This window comes from Barbatula barbatula, assembly GCF_947034865.1.
Source record: "Barbatula barbatula genome assembly, chromosome: 16".
Classification (NCBI taxonomy): domain Eukaryota; kingdom Metazoa; phylum Chordata; class Actinopteri; order Cypriniformes; family Nemacheilidae; genus Barbatula; species Barbatula barbatula.
In genome coordinates, this window is record NC_136779.1 from 10,406,940 (window position 1) to 10,426,859 (window position 19,920).

At 37.9% G+C, this 19,920-nt stretch overlaps 1 protein-coding gene across 5 annotated transcripts in view; it reads left to right on the top strand.

Moving 5' to 3' along the window:
• thrab (thyroid hormone receptor alpha b) overlaps positions 1-19,920 on the top strand; it is a 121,652-nt gene that overhangs the window by 55,712 nt on the left and 46,020 nt on the right. The window lies entirely within an intron of this gene.

Below are 19,920 nucleotides of genomic sequence, written 5' to 3' on the forward strand. Positions count from 1 at the left end.
ATCTAGCCTTACCATTCTGGAGAAAGAAATAGGAGACAAACATTCCCTGAATTCCAGCTTACTGTACGTCGGGCTGGAAATTTGCCTCTTCCCATGAACGTGAGTTTAAACTGCCTCCAAATGAAATTTAACACCCTTTTAGTCTAGACTTGCGAACGTTGCCTCATATTAATTTAGTTAATTCAATACGTCTTTGCAGCGGGATATCACAGCATGACAGATGTCCTATGCCAGGGTCTCACGCTGAAAACGAATTGCTGTTTCATTGGATTAGGATGTGGATTTTCTGCACCTGTCTGCATCTAGATTTGGCTGTACAGAATCTCAGCTGTGTCGAAAGTGGGTTTCTCTGTTCTCTCTCATTCAAAACCGGACGGCCGCTATCGAAACGCAGCGTAATTGTAGTATTATGCTTGCTTCAGTCCGAGGGCTTTAGAAAGAAACATCAGACCAGAATACCAGCCATCCAGAGCATTGCACAAATAGTTCAGTCAGCAGCAGCATGTGAAGAGCACACATGTCTCCAGTAGAACAAAGTGTAGAACCAATCCATGTGAACCAGCTTTGGCCAGTTTGTTCTAGTTTTGGGTGATTTATTCAGTTTTTTTGTTAGACTGGCAGCTAGACCTCAAAGTGAAATGAAGCTGGTGAAGCTTTTTAACCAATAAGGTCTTATTGGGAAGCAAGAAACTTTATTGAAGCACCATTATCCAATACATAACACATAACTCCTTGCCAGCTTTACAGGTCTGGGTAGCTGTGAGCTTTCTTTTTTCAGTGGAATTCTGAAATTGGTGTTGCAGAATGGAAACCAGAGCCAAATGTGAAATGTTTTTTACATAGGGGACTTTACAGGGTAAGAGGCCCTCTACCTGTGTTATGGGGCTTCACGCTTCGGGGTTAGAGGGGTAGTGGGGGAGCTGGAGTTTACAGTGTATTTTTCAGTTTCGGCCCAACATTCTTGACACCTCATAAATTACACTTGCTGTGACGCCACCAATGCCCGATGAACTTTAAGCATGCTGACTGGAAGTGAAGTATGCGGGGAGATCTGTGCGGGATATTGCTTTGCCGTGACTTCCCATCCTGTCGTTCGTTGAGGCAACCCCGAAATGAGAGTGTCTTAAGATCGGATAAAGATCTCGCTCAAGAAACTGCCTAGCTGCTTGCCCATGTACCTGGAATCAGTCAAATAAAAAGTAAATTCACATTCAGTGCCTGTTAAGAGATTTTAGTCTCTATTTTACTTTTTCAATTATAAAATGTATTTAATTTCAATGTTTTGTTTTATTTGAATACCAATAATTGGTATATGCATCACTTTACAATAATGCAACAATGAAAATTCAATGCATCAATTGCAAATTGTAACTGACTAAAATATATATGGTAAAAAATATATGAACCCTTCTATTAAGCCAAATTCCATAGTGCTGCAGCCTCCAGAAAGGATTTTATTCACCGACCCCCATTGAAATCGAATGATTTCCAGTTGCTTTGAGTGTAGGCAAAATGTATACTTACCATCCCCCACACAGGAGAAATAGAAAAGTTAAAAGACTTGTCGAAGGGAACAGTACAGTACGTACTGTCCCGGGGCTCTTCTCTCAAAAGTATGCAGCAGAGCAGCATACACATGTGTTAAGTGTTTCTGTCTCCAAGGTTTGTATGCTCAGTGTCTACAAGACCTTTAACACATCATTGATTTTTCTAGTTTCTCCTAAATCAGTAAATTGTTTCCTGGAATAAAAAATAGACAGTAGACAGCACATGTGTCGTAGCTCTGCTTCTCTTGCTCTGTTTCACTGCAAAGCTGGTCAGGATTTCCTACGGGCCTAACGTTAATACAGGAAATTGGGTAAATAGACCAGGAGGAAAGGTGGGTGTCCCGTTCCTATAACACTTCCCTCCAATGTTGCCAGCATTATTAAACGTTTGTGCGGGACATTTAGGACGGAGAGGCTCCAGTTTACCTCCCACAAAAGGTCTACAAGAACTCACTTTATCCTTCTGAAGAGGGATAAAGGGCTATTTTTGCAAAGCCTTTACCTTTTAAACATTCTATCTATGGAAATGAAAATAAAATCGTTTTTATAGCATTTCTGTTTAACTCCAGTTGCAAAAATGGCTGCGCGGTGCAAAGTTCAGTTTTTTTATCATTTATATTATTCTTATTTATTAATTAATTTTTTGTAGGTATTTTGGGCATTCCTAGTAATATATATTATATAATGTTATATAACCATTTTATATAGTATATATGATGTCATTTATGTTATTATGATTATTATTAATAATAATTAATTAACTATTTTTTTCTGGCTATATTGCCCGTCCCTAGTATGTGTATGTATTTTCGTGCTCGTGATCTTCTGCAGTTGTGTCTTCCCGGCCGATGGCGACTCTTGTCCACTCTGAGCTATTCGGGTCATGGAAACGTTGTTGAAAGCAAAGATTTCACGCTGGTTTGCTATCCACGCTGTAGTGCTGATATGAATTGCTCACTCAAAAATTGTACTGGCCCTGTGATCATAAACCCCCAGACACATTTTAAATGTCATACGCTTCATTTACAGGCCTCACGCGTCGCCCCCCAGGAGATCTACAATGTGAATAGCTCTTGTGATTTTCTTCACTCTTTAAGTATCTTATCATATTCACATAGTTTTTCACTACATTTTGAAAAACATGTTTTAATAATAATTATTTAATCATTTTATTTCTTAAAAGCAGTTGAAATGTGATCATTTCCACCCTTATAAGTTTGCATGTAGTTGCAGAAAAAAGGATGGATTTAGCTGAAAGGTTCATTTCTGCATAAATTCATTTAATGGGATCTAAAATCACACAGGCTGGTTGAAAAAAAGCATTTTGAGTTTGCCGTTCACAAGAATAAACTGTTCTGATGTGAAACAAGCCTCATACAGAAATCCATATAAAAAATCTTAAAAGGTTAACATGCTTATGTCCGGTGTGTGTGTGTCTCATGTAGCCTGTGGGTTTGTGTGTGTATATTGAAGTGGTTGCATGTGTGTAGGAAACTTACTGTCTGTGAATTTATAAATGGATTAGGCATGGATGTGGAGACTTCCTGGGGAGCTCCCAGCATGAGGCTCACAGACACTAATGATGTTTGTTTGCTGTATTTCTGTTTCGCCATGTTAATGGATGTGTTGCTGTCTTTGTTTTAAAGTGCGTGGATAATAAAGGGCTCAAGCCTATTGTGGTCTTTATCTGTACAGATTCTTTATCGATCATTTATGAAATCATTTAAAAAGAGAATTTTATGTTTTATCCTTCTAGGTAGCTTCTTACACTTAATTTTTTTCATTAACAAAGTGACATATTTAACTGCAAGTTCTAAAGTTACCCATTCAGTTGGTGGTCCTAAAATAACTGTTCTTTAAGAGTTAAAGGCTTTTCCAGCATTGCATTTAGACTATATAACAGGTAAAAGATTTACAGTAAGTCATGTTAAAAGGTGTTCTTTCTACTAGAAAGTCTTTTTTCTTTGGAAAACGTGTACACGCATTTTTTATAGTACTTAATTAAAGCACAAATCACGCAAAATAATATTTAGGTATAGTAAGGATGAACATTCAATCAAATAGTTTATATGCCTGCCCCTAACACTGACAGGAAACCAGTGGATATGTTTGAACATTTAAAGACATTACTTTCAACAGACGGAAATCATTTTGTGTGTTTTTTGTAGTGTAATCAATTTGTGTTTTTTTGTCCCTCGGGGCTTGATTTCGTAGTTTGTGACATCTGTTCTTCATTTAATAATACTCCAAGAGGATTTACCAATTTTGCTTGGTGAATTCATGTAGAACACATTGCCAGCAATGTCAACCTACATCACGCTTTCATGTAAGTGAGGTTTAAAATATTGTGGTTTCAATCGACACGGAAAGTTGATCTGGATGATGTTTAGTTCCCGATCGTAAGTGTTGTTATTAGTGTCAGACGTGCAGCAGGGCTTGTATTTGCATTATTTAATTGTAAGAATGATGAAAAGAGTGTTTGTTTGTTTTTTGCAGTCTCTGTTGGTGGTGATGGAAGGGTAGCATAATGAGCCGGATTGTGCTTCTGAAACACATTAGAGTCTGTATTCTTTAATCAGTTTAATTAGTTATTAATTCTATTTAGTTTTAAATAGATTATGGATCCGTCACAGTTATGATGCATGATGCACCTGCTTCCACCACACCTGCAAATAAGCACATACGATCTCATAGGGATGGGTGCTATGGCCAAAATCAGTATGAGTTATGTATTTTACTGTCTAAAAAGCAGGAAATTCAACTGAAGATGGCTTACTCTATATAATGTGTAAAGAATTTATACACTGAAAATATACATTTCATTTTGTTCCCTAGTACAAATATTAAGAAATAAAATTTGTACAAATTAAAGACTGTAGAAAGAGCGATGTCTTATTTATTACATAAAAGTAAAGGGTATAAGTATATAAAGAAGTATAAAAGCCAGGCAGGAGCTTGGACCCGCATTAATATTATAAAGATATTCCAGCGGAGATGCGTTAGGACCCGCTGTATGGCTTTTAGCGGGGAAACGTTAGCACCTGCTTTCCAGCAGAGAGATGCAAGAGAGCAATATCGTCTAAAAATCACCCCCGATGAGGTTGGTTTGATTCGGGCAGTATGTAAGTAACATTGGTTTTGCAGTTTGTCTGAACAAAGATATGTTTTTGTTGTTTTTGTAGTAATATTAGATGTGTAACGGAGCAGTTTTGAGCATCATCTGGAACCATTGGGCTGCTTGCACTCGTGTCATCTTTGATTATTTCATGGTCCAACCTATTATAAACCAAAGCATTTTATCCCTGCATTGCACAGTATGCATTGTGGGCAGAGCAATGCAGAAAGGTGCGTGTTCCTGTTGAGTAGCTGTATGTTTTGTTGTCGGTTTCAAATAACAACTACAGTTTTCAGAAATCGAGAAGATACATTACCTAAAAAAGCTGAATGACAAAACATATCAAGTGATATGATAAAATACTTAATTCAAGTTTATTTTGTATACACCATTGGCAGATATTTTACTTCTGGTTTCAAAGCATTTATTCATTCTCTTGTCATTTCAAATGTGTATGACTTTCTTCTTAAGAACACAAAAGAAGATATTTTGAGGAAGGTTGGTTACCTACCTAAGGCGTTTGACTTTTCACTTTGCATTGGTTTTGTGTCCGTACAATAGAAGTGAATGGGTATCGCCCTTGTTTGGTTGCCAACCTTTTTCAAAATATCTTCTTTCGTGTTCTGCAAAAGAAAGAAACTCATACAGGTTTGAAATGACAAGACGGCGAGCAAATGTTGACAGAATTTTCATTTTTGGGTGAACTATCCCCCTTTCATTTTTATAGTTTTTTTCTGAAAACAAGACTCAATAGCTTAAATTTAAGAATCTTGATTTATCTTAATTCAGAAATTCAAAAATAAAAAAATAAAATCAATTTACAAGTTTTCAATTTGTTTGTGTATGTAAAGTGACCAGCCACAGTTTGTTTTGTTTTAAGTGCGGGGGTATCAGAAGAGAACATCTTAGAAAATATGTAGAAACCCAACTGTGTCCAAAATTTGTGTATAGATTAAAACGTGGTCACTAAGGCTAACTGACAAGCTGACTGATAACTGTGCATATAAGTCTGCCAGGGGTTTGACACATTTTTATTGTTATACAGTCATATCACCAAGCCCACTCTTTCTCAATGCTTTAACTTCTTAATCTTCAAAACCTGCCTGCAAATGACTATAATCATTCTTACCTGTACAGGTGTAGCCCAGCTACCCCTCCCCACAGTGAAAGGTTATGGTTCCTGTAGGAGGGATTAGGATCATTAGATAGGAACAAAGCTGAAATTCCAACCACTACATGATAGCTTCAACTTTAACCCAGATGAAATACCAACAACATGAAGACAAGCAAACCAGTCAGTAGAAGCTCGCTCTGCTTCCATTCCCTTACATGGCTTTGAGCGAAAGTCTATTTGGACTCCCATCCGTCAAATACATTTCTCTCATTTCTGTTTCTCAAAAAAGGCAGGTCATATTCTGTCACGTCGTATGGTTCGCAAATGCATAATTACCATAAACATTCCCATAAGAATAATTCAGCCTCGCAAACTGAAGCTACGCAGCCTGCATTCCTTCCTAAGTTATAAGTTCCTTCCTGAGTTAATATGTTAATTCCTACTGTTTTTCTGAACTAGATCTCATCCCTTGGTAATGTCAATGTCTTGTTTGATTAAACAAAACATGAATGGATTTCACAGTGGAATGTGGGACCTAATGTAAACTAGATTGCTTAAGGTGATGTAGTCACATGTAGAGTGACATTCTGAGAAACGTTGCTTACATAGTGTGGTTGAAGGAAATAGTCAGTAATGAAAAGCATAGAAATATAATAGTAAAAGTGACACATCATAGACGGTGACAGGTTTATTTGGGATTTACACTGCAGGGCAACAGTAGTCAGGTACTTTAATAATTTGTTTCTGTCGACATTCATGTAAGACGAAACAAAAAAGACAGTTCTTACATGTTGACCAAAAAAAAGAATTTAACCGTTCACACATAACCAGATTTCCGGGAGACACAAATGCTCTTCCCAGTGCTTTTGCGCAAATACAGCAGTTGAACTCTTTTCACAGCATTTACAGAATTTTCTGTCATTTGAGATAATGCATTCCGTAGACTTCCGGGTATATGTGTTTTCATTGTTTTGTGGTAGGGGGCGCAGTCACACATTTGCAGTACAGCATTTATGAATCCCAAAACAAATAAAGGCTGTTTTTCAATTCCATGGACTTGATCATGATCATTGTTTTAATTCTTTGACAAATAAGTATTTGTCGTAACTTTCGTAAATCTTTGTTTAAAGTGTTCAAAAGCAAAACCGAACCTTCCGTTGCTGTGAAAACAAAGCAGGATATGAAACCACCACGTCACAGGAAAGTGAGGACTTCCTCTTTGCGCACATGTAAATGTTTTAATGGGGATGTTTCTAATCAACCTATTTTATCTAGGTGCGCACCAAATGCTCATAGCTGCATTGTAATTAGAAACAATAAGATGTGCTTTACTACACTTACCAATGGGAACTTGAGCAGTAAAAGCAGCAAACAGTCTATGCTTCATTTTCCTTTGAGAGAATAGCATCTTGTTATTATTATTGACAATATTTTAGCACCTTCTTAACTGTCACAACCATGGTGTTTCTCTTTTATCAGATTGAAGAAGTAAGAGCTACTATTGTTCCTAAATGTGTAATGTCATATTCCAGAGGTGTGTCTTGTGAGGTTGGCTGTAGATTTTGCACATAGAGGTTCCTCTCAAGTAGGAGTAAGGTGCTGCTGTGCTGTGCTCCTCCACTAGTGTGGCCCGGGCTGGCACAGACAGCGAGCGGTATGTTCGCTGCCAGGAGGAGTGGTGTTTGTCTGGGCAGAACACAGAGAGAAGCTGGCTGGGCTCCCAAAGGAGAAGCACTTTGCTAACAGATCCTCTTCGGCACAGGCTCTTCATCGCAACACAATGGATCTTTCTCCCGGGCTTGTGCCTGCTCTGGGCCAGCTTTGTCCAGGTTAGACGAAATTGATTTAATGGTTTTGAGAAAGTGACATCTATAGTAAAAGAATAGATTATTAACAAAAGATATATTACAGACTTGTATGACATTATTTGTACTGCAGAACACAAAAGAAGATATTTAGAAGAATGTTGGTAGCCAAACAACATTGGCCCCCATTGACTTCCATTGTATATCTTCTTTTGCGTTGTATACAGTGTTTGAATACTATTTGGATGACAAAATGATGTCGGAATTTATGGAATATACAGTATATAGAAGTCAAGTTACTTTTTTGTGATGTCAATTCACTCTGACATTCACCTTGTTGTATGTGCAGCACAGAAAAATGTTCACTTGACTTTGTTTAACTCTTCTCGCCTCGTCACAATACAGCTCTTTCAGAACACACACATACTATGAGCTCACAGCTTTGTGTGTGTGAGACAAAGAAAAACAAAGAAAATGAAACGAGAATGCAGTAAGTATAGTACAAGGGAATAAGGTAGATAAAGAAGCTATAGATGAGGTGAAGAGAGATAAGCACATCTTTGGCAGAGCACGGAGCGTGAGCTGCAGCTGTCCAGGGTCGAGTCCGCAGGCTCAGTGCCATCATTTAATTTACCTCTCAATGAGTTTTAATTAAATCCACAATACCCAATTAAGTGAAAATATGCCTGTACGTTTCTCTCCTTGGGTCGCTGACCCGATCAGGGAACCTCCGGGAAGCTGTGCCATGTGTGGCGATGGGCAACAGCGCAGAATCGGGGGCGAGCTAAATTAATAAGGCAAATATGTGTGTAACTCCGGAGCAAACGCTATGGATGTCAATTAATCCCTAATGACCCCTGGGATTTGGTTAATGGTGTATAGTTACTGCACAATGTGATAAGCCCGTGCACAGGTCAGGATCGAAGGAGCTAACAGGATCTTACTGTTTACGTATTGGCTATATACATATTGGGTAAGGGAAGCATCAATCACCATGACAACAGGCCAGTGAGGTTGTATGTAAAAGGAGGAATATAGGTCAGGGTATCCTGGGTTATAGAGGCTTTATTAGGACAGCACTGCTTCTTTGGTCCACTTAAAATGTCACAAGCTTAAGGATTTTCCTGCCTTAAAGTGACAGTACACCCAAAAATAAATCAAACTCAATATTACCTACAATGATAGTCAATGGTGGCCAAGAACTGTTTGGTTATAAGCATTCTTCCAAATATCTTTCTCTGTGTTCATCAGAACAAATACAAATTCATTGGAACAACTTGAGGGTAAATGAAGACATTTCTTTTTCATTCTTTCTACAGAATTATGTGAGCTATATTTCAGTGTGCATGCATTAAGCCTCAAAAAACAAAATTAAAACCACATCAAATAAGTCTGTCAGACTTTAGTTGCTTTTCTAACAGCAAAACAGATATCTTTCCCTTATGAGGTGTGAAGAAAATCTGTAGTTGTTGATTATTTTTAATTCTGAACTATTAAGCATTGGCATATTAGAGGGTTTTATGACTCTTGCTAGTCTCCTGCAAAACACGAATCTGCAACATTAAAGACACAGTTGTCAAAAGAACCGAGTGCACGCAGTCAATGTGATTAATGACCTTCTGTTAATACAAGCCATTAATACCTGACTGCTAATCAACAAACGTATCTGTATTATCCAGCTGTTGTGCATTAGCTAACAAAGCCCTGTCCTTTAAAGAGTTTTCAATGAAACATGAGAAAACAGTAGAATACACTGTGTCAATTAACAGCGGTCTCTGCGGAAGTACATAGTGTCTCGGTACCGCCGGGAGTGACGATCATATTTTTATCACAGCACTGATACATTACAGAAGAATAATGTCGATTACTTTCATAGTGATGCATATTAGCGTGGCCTCCTTATGGACTCAGATGACCCACTGGGGTGTTTCTTGTTTATTTGTGTTTTATTTTACTACTAGTTTGTTCATTCTTTGTCCGAATCATTAGGAGCAGTCAACTATTTTGCTGTTTGCGTTCATGCCGTTTAACGTAGTAAAATAATGCCAGAACAGATCATTTCAGATGCAATTACATGTAACGTAGTTGTTTAATGTTAAACTTGTTTAATGTTAAATGTGTTAGACACCCCTGATTTACTGTGAATTACGTAGTTCAGCCTGGTTCATACTCTGGAAAGACAAACCTAACATCCCAATCAAACCGGTATTTAAAGTCTAACTCATCATTCCTTCCTTATACGATGAATAAATGACATTTTGGCCAGAAATAACACTGAGTTTTACCTTGTCGTTTGATGTCTGTACGTCTGGGTTGTTGCCCTAAAGTTTAACACTAATATCCATGGGAGTGGGGTTTAAAAACTAGAGGGATGAAAAGCAGCTTGCAGTGTTGTGTGAGCAGGCAAGTGTAACCTCAGCTTGTAAGACGTGTGGGGCATCAAAGCACTGCTCACTGGGAACTGGGTATCCTAGCTCTGAGCTCAGATGTTTAATTCAACACCTATGATCCTTTCATTGCAGCAAACGGACCCTCAATCACCTACCCACTGCTTCTAATCCAGCTACTAAAATCTGGATTGAAATTCGTCCTCCTATTATTTCCAAGGTATTCATTTGCCTTGCATGCTATAAAATGAAGATGTTTGTTTATCCATGCTGTTGCGGGGATATTTAGTAATGCATAATTTGTCAGCATCTGTTTACCCTATTTGTCCTCACCAAACCTGGCCATACTGATTCAAATGGCAAGGTCACCAACATTTGCATTGATGACCAGTCTTAATGGTGCCTTACGAACATCATGCAAAGAGATGGTTTGACGTAAGGCTGTCCGCATCCCCCAATTTCTTTGTTTTGCTTGATTTTGAATCAGTGTTTAAAGGGACATTTTGGCATAAATCTTCGGTTTATAGATGCAGCATACATCGTTTTTCACTTATCTTTTCCTGTACATGTGTATGTCATAAACACATACTAACACAAAAACACTACATCGTGTTTACATAGGTTGTTTAGCTTGTTGCTGTTGTGTGGGTCAGTGTTTAGAACTGTTTGGGTGAGAGATGCTCTTCTCCTGCATTAAGCTGTTCATTGTTTTCATTCTGTAAGTTTGTGTATGCAACTATGGATGAATGGTCTGTAAACACTAAAGGTTTTAGATGTACACAAACATACATGTGTGATGTTCTCTACGCACCATTTTTGTTACCATTGGGGCAAGTGGATGTGAAAATATAAGTATTTTGATGTTATTGAAGTTTTTTGTATTTTATATGAAACGTAAAAGATATGTATTTATTATATGTGCTCAGTATTTGTTATGAAACAGCTGAAATGTGTTTTTGCTAGTGGAAGCATTGTTACAATCTATGAGACTCGAAAGCACAAATGTGGGTTGGTCCTCCCCCTGAAAAAATACCAGCAGCTTCAGGGATGTGGTGTGAAAGACACCTGACAGTTTTGATGCTACATATCAACGCAAGTTCGAATGCGTCTTTTAATAACATATATGACATTAATATTGATTAAACCAAATTACCTGTTTGTGTCATGTGAACGTAGTTTCTTAGTAAAGGGCTTCTTAAATTTTTATATATATATAAAATTACAAATAAAAATTAAATTCACATTTTATGTCCATTTTTGTTCTCATGTGGCAAGTAGCCGTGTAATAAGCGGGATCATGTACTTGCAGCCGGCTGATATCACGAAATAAGCCCCTTCAGTGTGATACAAGACCCTTTGTTTTAATCATTTGGAAATATTATGTCATATATGTTATTAAAATATTATATTTGTCAAAAAAACCTGTCAGATGATCTGCTGCATCCTGTTGCCGTGCGTTTTTTTGTTTTGAGGTTGTTATCTGGGAAAAACAAACCTGCAAATGTTGCGACTGGCCAATCAGAATCAAGCATTCCAAGAAGCCGTGTAATAATGGACAACAATACTTTGTACTTTGCTGTGTCGAAACAGAATGGAGTTTAATTGATATGGAAGAATTTAAGGATGCAGCAGCGCGTGAATAAATAACCCACATTAAATTTAGAATTTCAGAAATAGAGACAGGTAAATCTATCAGATTCTGACTAACCACATGACAGCTGTGGTTTATTTTTAAAACCTAACAAAATTGTATGTTAATCATGTGATGAGCAATAATTCATTCATTTACGAAACGCTTATCACTCTGAACAGCTGTTGTGTAGAGGAGGCGAGAGAAAGAAGGTAAAGAGAAAGATGATGTGGCTCATATAAAAGACTTCTGTAGCATTGACAGTATATGTTAGTTTTTGACATGTAAACACAGCTGACATCACATCCTCCAGATGTGCAGATTGTGACACTGTTGTATCATATCACTGGTGATGATCATATCAAGAGATGTTCACAAATAAAAATCCAGTCATCATGATGATCATGAGGATAGATAAACCACAATCTTCTTTTTATTTGTATTCGAATATTAGGAGTTTTATAATTGTTCGACTGTACTACTTGACTGTATGACCTGTATGACTTTCTTTCTTTTGCAGAAGACAAACGAAGATATTTTGAAGAATGTAAGTAGCAGAACAAAAGCGGTACCCATTCACTTGCATTGGTTTTGTGTACACACAAAAGAAGCGAATGGGTACCGCTGTTGTTCGGTTACCAACATTTTTCAAAATATCTTCTTTTGTGCTCTGCAAAAGTCATACAGGGTTGAAATGACAAGGGGCTTATTAAATGATGACAGGATTTTCTTTTTTGAGTGAACTATCCCTTAAAACATCTGGAGACACATTTATAGCACAACACTTGGATTAAGCCGCCAAATTGAATATACTGGGAACCCATTTGCCAGGTGGAGCCCTTAACTCCCATCAATCATACACACTTCACAGAAAGCCAATGCCACTGTGTCTTTGTGTCTGTCTGTCTGTGTGTGTCAGGGTGTGTAGATAGGTCTATTTGACTCTATAAGCAACATTCCTCTTGTGAAACCAGAGTCATAGCTCTGAGAAGAATGGTACCTATTCAGCTGTAGCACTTAATCAAAATCCCTCAGCGTCTCTCACCTCCTGCTGTCTCCCTCTCTCTCAGGTCTCAGGTGCATACTGTAGCTCCTACATTTTCTTTCTAGATTTTTGTCTCTCTTCCAATCTATCAGTCCTTTTCTCCCATTACGCTTTGTCTCTTAAAAGAGATTCAGCAACCAATTTGTCTTTTCACTTCCAATGTTTTGAAGGGGCACATGGATTAAGAAAGAATACACTGTTAAATGAATTCAGAATGTGCTGATGTAAAAGCATCTGCTAAGGTTTCACAGCAGAAATAATTTTCTGTTTGCTTTGTACAAGAAACCTTACATTCTTCTTAAACATTCCCAAAACATATGCAAAGTAGATTCAGAAAAATATATCTTGAATTAAAGTGATAGTTCACCATCAAATAAAAAATCTGTCATAATTTACCCACCCTCTTGTCCTTTCAAACCTCTATGACTTTCCTTTTTCCACAGAACACAAAAGAAGATATTTTGAAGAATGTTGATAACGGCGCCATACAATAGAAGTGAATGTGGATCTGTGCTGTTCCGTTACCAAGTTTCTTCAAAATATCTTCTTTTGCGTTCCGCGGAAGAAAGAAATAAAATGTTTGAAATGACAAGAGGGTGATTAAATAATAACTGAACTTTCATTTTCTGGAGAACTTTTACTTTCAAGTTTATTTTCCACCCCCCATTGGCACATTACTTTTTTAGTATTTTAAGAATAAACTTTAGTCACATGCTCGGAAAACAAACATGGGATTTACCAAAGAGGTAACAAGCTTTTCATTTCAAGTAAATGTCTCCTATTATTAGAATGTTTTAATGTTTTATTGGTTTTTATTAAGACGAAAAACACTGATAAGGAAAATATTGTTGGGGGTTTTATCACCCAACTGTTATTGCCGTGTGAAAGTAAAGTTTGCTCACACTCTCACAAAGAGCATTTAAACAGGAGATATCACAACTGAACTCACTGGCAGGTGTGTGACCACAGGTGAGCTTTGTGTGTAACTCAAACCTGCTGAAGTAATGCAATCTTTTAGCACATCTTTCCTTCACACCTTCCACTATTTTCATCCTTTTTTCTCTTTCTTGTTCTCTCTCTTTATCTCTCACATTCTCTCTTCATGCTGTTGGTGAACCCGTGGCATCTGACCTGTGACGTATAGCAGCAGTATTAAGTATGTGATAAGCTAAAATATTATTATTTATAAAGCTTGATGGCTAGCAGAGCCCACTAAATAGGTTCCCTATTTCTCAGTGAAACAGAATCTGAATTTAACAAGTTGTTTGCTAAAGAGCGCCTGATTGGTTGTATCTGTGTAGTGCATGATGAGTCACCAATATTTCGGCTCCGTTTTCCTGTCTTAAACTTCTGTCAAAATCCATAAAAATCTAATTGATGTTCAAGGTGGCCTTTATATCGCCATAGAGAAAAAAGGAAATGAAACATGTATGAATAAATTCAGACTCCAATTTGTCAAGCATTACGTTCAATTATGTCGTTCATGTGTTATGTCCACTCATTGAACTGAATTCAGGCGTTCAAAGATCAGCTACTGTATAGCGTTACAGGAGATTACAGAAGACAGTTTACCTGAAAGAAACCTGAGCGTTATTGAATCAGTATGTATGTCAGAGTGCGAACACTCTCTGAGTGTGTTACAGTGTAACCTGTTTCCCTCTCACTCGATTCTCTCTCACTTTCCCCACCCCTCTAATGCACAGAACAGTGGTGTCTTTCTCCCTCTGCCCAAAGTGTCGGTTTCATCATTGTCATCTTAAGACGTTGCGTCTGCCAACATTCTGACTCTCTTCAAATCCTGCCCATGATGCACTGCAGCAGTCCCAGCAGGAACAAAGGGAAAATAATGTATCATGATACCACATGTACTTTGCCAAAACGCTATTTGACCCCTGGAAGATGAAAACTTTTGGGTGGGGAAATTACTGATATTTCTTACGATTGCGATATTTTGCCTTCTTGTTTGATTTGGTTACATTAGTGACATTAAGACTTTTGGTGAAATGGAGAGGCCAACCTTTTGTCAGAAGCAAGTCTGTGAGATGGTACAACATAGCCTACTAAAGAATTAAAGCTGCAATCTGTGACATTTGGTTAAAATTGACAAAAATACCTGTGAAAACATAATAATTCTGAAAGCTGGAGCATCAGAATAACGTCAAATAATTTTTTTGTGAAGTAAAATTACATATTTTTCTTGTTATTTTACACCCCATTACCAAATGTATTACAATTTTCACCGCATTTAAAAAAGGCTTTTAAAATTCTGTAAAATAAACCATTCAAATTTTATAAAATTCAAGAACCAATCTGAAGATGTACATGTTTGAAATAATATCTGATCATTCGACATATGAGTACTAAAGGAAATTTTATGTGTTGCATTTTAAGTATTGTTTAGCTGTTTTATCTGGAACTTTTATGCTGCCATTTTAGCCCATGCGATTTACCAGTAAATAAAGTTGCAGAGTCAGGTACGATTTTGCAGATAGTGTCATTTTAATGTCAATTGATGTAAAGCTGCATTTTTGTCAGAAACCGAGATGGCGTTAGAGAGGCAAAAACTATGGATTGCAGCTTAAAGTGATAGTTCACCCAAAAATGTTGAATAAACTCTGGTAAACACAGAAGAAAGATATTTGTAAGAACGTTAGCCATTTTCAATTCTGTGACATCATTAACTGCCATAGTAATGCGAGTCAAAGGTACCCCAGAACTGTTTGTGTTCCTAAATTCTTCAAAATATCTAACTTTGTTTTTAACACAACAAAAAATACACTATATTTTTATTCCTGCTATGAAAACTGCTAACATTCTTACAAATATCTTTCTTTGTGTTTATCAGAACAAATAAATGTATATAGGTTTGAAACAACCTGAAGGTGAGTAATTGATGGCAGAATTTTTATTTTTGAGTGAACTATCACTTTAAAAAAACACACAATACAAAAATATATAATATAAATCCTACATTTCTAGAGTTACAACATCTTGTGTGAATATAATGGCTCAAAGCACTTAAGCAGGTGAGAAACAAGAAGGATTGCAAAAAACGGCTCTACAATATGCTAACATACAGTATTTTACAAACATTTTATCTGTTATATTGTGAAGAAGATCTGTATAATAATGTATCGCTAGTTATTCCCACTCCTAATGAAAACATATCTGCTCATGTGGCACTCCAAGGATTAATCTAGACCTCTTAAGGTAATCTTAAAGTAAATCTAAGCGAGTCTACCTCACAGGTAGGATGAATTTGTGCAGTTGAATGTTATCTGCATTTGTTTTTATGGTTTTCTGTGTCTCATAGATTGTACCATTCATTTGTCCTCTACCTGTGATTGGCCCAGACATCTGAGTACAAACATTGTGACTAATACAAATAGTGGATATGCTTTTGACTTCTATTATAGAGAGCCATCTGGTCTCTCAAAGACTCTTTCAAGCTCTGTATGGAATGGACACATTCTATTGGAGAAACATTTGCCTCAGGCTCTGCAGGAGAGAAAACAGGGTTCATATCCTCTCGTCCTCTTCCGGCAAGTTGTATCATCTCGGCAGCCCACCCCATGTGCTTGTGATCAATGTTCATGCTCCATAATGTTTCCTGTCTCTAGCAAGGCATCCGCATGAAGCAAAGATTGACCCGCCCCATCATGCTACAGAATGTCAGCAGGCCACGTTGAACTCCCGTTGAAAAAGTTCCAGGGGCCGGCTCTTCTCATTATGCACTGAGCATGTGCGAGCTGTCTCGCCGCAAGCGCTCTGGGAATCGAAGTCCATTTCCTCTCTGTGGCACACCACCGTAAAAAGAAAGAAATGCACTGGTATCCAATAAGAAAGGGGCTGGTTGTACTTTGGGCCCTCAGGGGCCACACCTACAGCTCTGTGGCTTTGCTGCATATGGGTTGCATAATGTATAATATGCATGCTTAAACAGAGAAAGAAAAAAGTAGGACCCCATCACCCACAATTCACAAGCAGAGGAAGGGTTGTGTTTACCTAAAAATAAATCGACAGAGCGATCCACAGAGACTTGCATTTATACATAGACATTTATAAATCTCAGACACGGGACCATAGTGGCTGCACAGCTACGCGTTTCACCCCTTTTCCCGAAAAGCAAACATATATGCTGGAATAACCCGATTAAGATACACAGACATATACAAACACTCTCCTCCCAGTCTCAGACGTATACAGTGTACAGGAAAAATGATGAATTTGCTGCTTAAAGCCATCAGACACCTAGTTTTTCATTTTGTACCTTCTCTTGTTCTCCCTCTCCGGAATGTTCTAGAAAGCGGTCTTGGCTCTGGGTAAGGATGTGAAATAAATACAGGAGAAGCGAGGAACGTAAAAAAAGTGATGAAGTTTCATTTTATACCTTGGGGCAATTTGCTAGGATCGCTTCATCTACCTCACTCCTTCAATGCATCAGTCTCTCGTTTGCCTCTGTGGGCCTATTTTACAGAAATATCTGCTTTACGTCCCTGAACCTGTCGCATCACTCTTTGTCTGTATACAGAAAACCGGGCTAAACAGTCCTGAGAGAGGCATTTAGGGTGTGCAAAACTACAATTCCTTAAAACCGACAAAAGGGCCATCGATCTTAAAGGAGAAGTTCACCTAAAAGTTCATATTTATATTAGGTAGAATATTGTTTTTCCAAAATTCCTCTTCTTGTCTTCCTCTTGCGTATTTTTTTCAGTGCCTTAAAGTGATAGTTCACCCAAAGATACTTATTCTGTCATCATTTACTCACCCTCTTGTCATTAAGAAAATGGTCAATTCATTTTCATCCCTTTAATGCAACATTCGCGGTGGGACGCTCAACAAATGCAATAGAGAAAGACAAAATGACAAGAGTTTGTATCTTTTTGACTGCAACATTGTTTTAAATAATTCAAAGACGCAAAAGTGCAAATTGATGCAAATGTCAACCTAAAGGCTAAGTTATGGTCGCCCGTAGGACCTTCGCCGTAGCTACGCCGTAGGCTGCGCATAGCTCTCTCAACATGTAAAAATCACAACTGATCACCCAGATGTCAATATTTGGTGTAGGGATGAGTCACGACTTTCGAATGTTCGATTAGTTAATTGAATAATAGAAAATCGAAAAGTGTGCGAGTGTCGTCTAAAAATAAGAAACATCCCCTTGTTTTCAGTGTTGATACGGTGATGATTTATCATCTCACCCACCCTCATAACGCACCTAAGCCGTCAACAGACAAGTGAAGAATTCTCACACTTGCTAACATTACGTTAGAGTAGACACTTAACGGATGATATTACCCACAACTTGAGAGGGCGGAGTTTAGTGATTTTACAGTGCATTGATAAAAATAAATAATCAGATGCTTCGCTAAATTAATAAATGTATGTATACAGTAAACATTACATACGAAACTAAATAAATACTTAAATGCAAGGAAATGCTGTCTTTTGATGTTCGTGACAGTTAAGGATCACAGTGTCGTCTTGGCGACAACGGCCACTTCGATTTCGTGTTAGTAAATAATAAATAAATAACAATTACAAAAACAGTACATATTTTAAAGGCATAGTATAAGTAGGCGAACTGGGACGCAGAATTAGTTTTTTTTATTGAAAAGTTTATGTTTAAAATAAAATTGTAAATCAAATCTACAGTTACTGGCAACCTGCTGCAAAACGTTTTATAGTGTAGTTTTCCATAGTCATGTAAGTGAATTGTCACATCCATTACGGTCCATATTCCTCATGAATAGAATAACCATAATATAAAATAACAATTTTGTGCTCCATAAAGAGCCATCCCTTCTTCATTTGTTGACTATTTTTGCTTCTGGTTTGTGAATTTGAATTCACAGAAATCCAAAGTGTCCTTTTTTTCACATCCATAACATATGATCTTTTCCCTCTTTTAAAATAGAAAACTTGTGCATGAACTGATATCGTCTGGAGTCTATCAACAGGGGTTTAGTAATACATAAACAGATGGTTCAATATATCAGTAATAAAAACATTCTCTGAGAATGTATATTTCAAGTTTTGACTAAAAAATATCACATCCATAACATTGGAATTGCCCAGAACATATCTTAAACACAGCACATTATTAAGTCCTGCGGCTAAAACCGTATGAACTAAAAGACTGATCAACCAATCGCTACATGTGCCACCAGGCTCTGATTCTGGTTGGGTGAGAGGTTTTTGCCCCGGGGGTGTGGAAAGTGTGCATGTTTCAAGTCAGCATTACTAAGAATTTCCCCACAGCTTCTATATACATGTACATGGATCTTTTATGTACAATATTTGTATGAACTAGGGGTGCTAATAAGATCCAGGACCACACAGGCGTGGGAGGACGTGTCCCGACTACGGCACCAGGCCAAAAAAATCACCTCTCTCCTACAGGCGCCGTCATCCCAGTGAATGCCGCCACGTTCTCGGTTTTCAAGGCTGCGTAGCATCCGGGAGAGGGCCCCCTCTCACCCACCCGGTCCTGCTACCCACCCGCCGGCTCCTTTAGTCTCAGAGGTGCGTGCGAGCTCTTTCGATCTCCCATATGCCACAGCGGCTGACATTTATAGCTCATTACCGAGGTGACTGAGATGAGGAGGTGATGGGTGGAGGTGACAGGTGGGGTGGTGTAGGTGGGGAGGGCGAGGTGCGGCAGATTGGGGCCTGATGCAGGATGAAAGTACCGTGTGGCTGATTCAAGGGCGGGTCTTCGTATGGTCTGCTTAGAGTGGTCTTTGGGATTTTGCTGTTTTTGACTATAAAGAGACCCAGTCAAAGGATGCCAATGGGGCCATTGATGTCACAAACTAAATATACAGGCTTAAACCTGTACCAGCGAAAGTATTGATATCAGTTGCAATATCTTAACCATAGTATATGAAAGTTGGAAATGTTTATTAATAATACATTAAAATTGCATTTATTCTTCAAATATTTCTGTATTAGAAACACATATTCTTGTTATGTCCTGACCGAAGTCTACGTGGAGTCTTTCTAAATGTGGCCTTGTTTATTTCCCTGGTTTTATTTGCGCTGGTGTTTATGCCTTTGGCCGGCAGCCGGTGTGTTTTATTTGTGCTGTGCTGATGCTTGGCCTTACGCCACGTGTGTACTTTCACACTGCACATCATCAATTGTTTTGTATTTTGTAAGAACTTTCTGGACACAGATTCAACTGCTGACAATAAACGTCAGTCTTCACACAAAACCACAGGCAATCTGTATATTACATTTACATTTATTCAGTTGTGTAGCAAGACATTAGAGAA